The following is a 3,568-nucleotide window of genomic DNA, read 5'->3' as shown; positions in this document are numbered from 1 at the left end:
CATGGCAGGAAGTCACCGCGGGGCTGTGGGTTGTGACTGCGTATAAAGGACGTCACTGGGACTCGTCCACGGCCGGGAGCACCCACGTCCATGGCCGGGAGCACCCACGTCCACCTGCGCCTCTGTCCTTGTCTTTCAAAGCCCTGGGCTTCCAGAAGTCGAGCGTTTCACACCGGGGTTCACGGAGTTGACGAGGCTGCACAGGGTTCCGGGGCATCCAGCGCTTTGCTCCGTGACGCCCCGCACGCACCTCCCACCACTGCCATCTCGAGGTCCCTGCATGGATGCTTGTCACACGTCTGCTGCAGCGACAGCCTGCCATCGGCTGCTGGCATCAGGGAGAGTGTGACCCCGGTCCGGGCACTGGCCAGCAGGAGGTGGCCGGTCACCCAGGACCCTGTAGGCGTGTGGTGTCTTTGGGATTCTCCGACGTCCTTTGGCTTAGCTTATGAGCTTCAGCCGTTCCAGATCCTTCTGGACAAGCGTTCCTTCTTACCTCGGCTTCTCGTTACCTAGATTTATCCAAGTTTTTTAAGTTGGAGAACAAATAGACAAATTTAGTTGGAGAACAAATAGAACAAATTTCCTTTAAAAATTAAAAAGAAATTTCTATTGGAGCCGACCCCCGGCGCTGCAGTGGTTTCCGGTGTGCGGCGGAGCTAACGGGGCCAGGTGCCACCTGCAAACTCTGTCATGCCCGGATCCGTCGGCCTCCGGCCGCCCCTCGGGGACGGCCATCGCTTGCCCCTGAGCTCTCCCCGAATTTCCTGACCACGTCAAGGGCCTCGGTTTAATCCGCCACAGCATTCGCCACGTTCTCCTTGGTCAGCGGAGGTTCACGCTGTCCCTTTGTTGACGGGGACATGGGGACATGGGGACACGGGGACACGGCCATCCGCCGCCCGAGTTCTTCCTGTTTTAGGACACCGCGCTTTCCTCCGCCTGACGGAGTTTTTCTGTGAGTGCTAAATAAATCGTTTTCGGTTCTTCTAAGCCCCATCCACCTTTCTGGAACCCTCCCGAGGGCGGCTTACCTGACACCCGCTGTTTTACGGTCCAGGTGGGACCTAGATGTCCCGCCGACACGGGGGTGGGGGGCTGGCAGACGCTCCTGACCCTTCCCCACCCCGACGCCCCCCTCCACCAGCGCGGGCCGGGCCCGCGTCACACGCCCCCGTGTGGCGGGGACGGTACGAGGGACACACCGGGACGGGAGGAGGGGTACCGGCCGGGCCGAGCTCCACAGCCGCGGGGCTGGGGACAGGACGAGCTCGGCTGGGCTGCGGCGGCCTGCGAGAGTCAGTCTTCTCTGGGAGCGGAGTCTGCTTTGTGTTTTGTTATTATCTTTAAGCGTGGCGTGCACCACCCTGTGAAGACGCGTCTTTGCCCCCTGGCAGGCTGGCGTGTCCACTGAGTTCTGGACGGGGGGCCTGGGTGGCACATTCTGCGTGCCCTGTGGGAAGCGCGGAGGGGCGCAGGGGTGGCGGTGACCGCTCGGGCGGGGAAGGGCCAGGGCTCCGCGGAGTGGCTGTGGCTGGATGCCGCCCTCCAGGTGACCTTACGTGAACGGGAACGACGCTCATGCGTCTCCATGATCCGGAGCCGGATCTCGTCCAAGGGACAGGGGGCAGCAGGGCTCCTCAGGCTCACGAGGAGAAGTGATTTCCAGGCGAACCGACGGGCGAACTCGGGGAAGGAGGTGGCACGCAGGCGAAGCCACCGTCGGCCGCTGGTGAGATGGCGGGCCCGGCGTCCCCATGTAAAATGTCAGCTATGCGAATGTCTTGATTGCTGTGTCGTTGGGGGCATGACGGAGGAGGGACCCGTGACAGAGGCCCACAGGGTCGGAAGGGGATCCCGCCCAGCCCGGAGGGAGGGGACGTCGCAGCTTCCCCGGGGTTAAGCTCGCTCTTGGCCTTGACAGAAATCGGCTGGTCCTATCCGTTCAGGCTGGTCGTCATGCCCCACGATAGATATTTCGCTAAGTGTGTGTTCGGCCCCCGGGGGAAGTAATTGTTTTCCACGCGTGGCAGCTCGTTAGTGGAGAGGTTAGCGTCTGCCCACCTCCACGGAGGTTGCCGCTGTCACCGCTGGTGACATGAAGTCAGCTGCGGTCCCTCCCGGCTCCTCCGGCTTTATAACATTCAGACTGAGCGGTGGCAGGAAGTGGGGAGCAGGGCCCAGCGCGCTGAGGGTCACACCGTGCAGGCCACACGTCCTCGAGAATCTGCTCAGCCAGCGAGTCTGCATTTCTCTGCCTCAATCTAAGGGACTTCGCAGTCGCCAAGTGATGTCCCTTCTCCTACCTGGCCCCCTTATGGCTTCTGGGGTCCCCGAGCCCACGCCTGTCCCGACTGCAGCCCCCTTGGTGTGAGACGCGTGCTCTCCCTACTCGGACCTCTGGACGCCTGGCCCCTGACCATGCTGGTGGCTTCTGACGGCTTCAGCCCTCCTGATGCTGGCCCCTCCGGGCCATTGTGTGTCTCTCAGCCGGTGCCCGCCCCATGGGCCCGCGTTCCGGGGTGCTGTGGGAGATGCTTGTCCCCATGGTGCCCTTGAATAGGCAGGCTTGTGAGAACCCGGGCCACAGAGCGCAGCTGCAGTTACACGAGGTGACCGGCAGGCCCTTCGCCTGCGCCTCCCGCGGGCTCCAGACGCGTGGGGCAGCTGTCTGGAGCCCTCCGGACCGGCCCGGTCAGCAGCCAGTGTCTCCAGCTGCTTTTCCTTTGATGTCGCAGGGAACGGAGATGCCCAGCGGGGCCTGCCCCAAGCCCTGGCCCGCCAACGGTGACAGGGAATAAAAGGGCTGTGCTGAGTCGCCGCGGTGAGCAGTCAGAGGGGACCCAGGCTGTTGGCACCGTAACAGTCGCACAGACTGGACGCTCTCCCGAAAAGCCCACCTCCCCCCGCACCTCCCCCCAAGGGCCTGCGCTGCCCCCCACCTGCTCAGGACCGCGGACTGGGACGTCACCTGTGTCCAGGGCCATCCGAATACAAGCAGCCGAATCCCTCCGGGTCAGTGGCTGCGAAAGCGTTTTTCCCGACGAGCAGAGGCCTGCTCAGCCCTGGTGCCACGTCCGCAAACCCGGTCCCCGAAATGAAACAACAGGGAAACTTAAATGACTGAAGAGAGGAAATGAGAAGACACGGTCCCCTGTCACTGTCCAGGGCCACCCGTGCCCTTGGCTTATTAAAACGTGTGCATTTCCAGGGACTGTTCCATCCGCCCTGATAGAATTAAACACTGTAACACAAAGGAGAAATGACCAAAGACAACGGGCATAGAGGGACAGCTGATTTCAACGCGTCCGATTCCTGGAAATGAAGTAAAGTGACACGGAGAATCTAGTTACGCTGGGGCAGGGGACCAGCAGGCGGTCGGGGGCGCGGGGAGCAGCCCACCGGGTGTCACCCTGGCCGATTTCGGAGCGAATTCTTTCACTTGGTAATTTCGTAAGTTACCCACTGAGCACCGCGATAGGCGGACAAGTCGATTTTTGCATTTTAAACGCACAACTCGGAGAAAACACAAGGGGGGCTGGAGATGGTCCCGCCCGTGGAGCGGCAG

The sequence above is a fragment of the Pteropus alecto genome, unplaced genomic scaffold (assembly GCF_000325575.1).
Source record: "Pteropus alecto unplaced genomic scaffold, ASM32557v1 scaffold35, whole genome shotgun sequence".
NCBI classification, from domain to species: domain Eukaryota; kingdom Metazoa; phylum Chordata; class Mammalia; order Chiroptera; family Pteropodidae; genus Pteropus; species Pteropus alecto.
Note: the sequence above shows the minus strand (reverse complement) of the source record.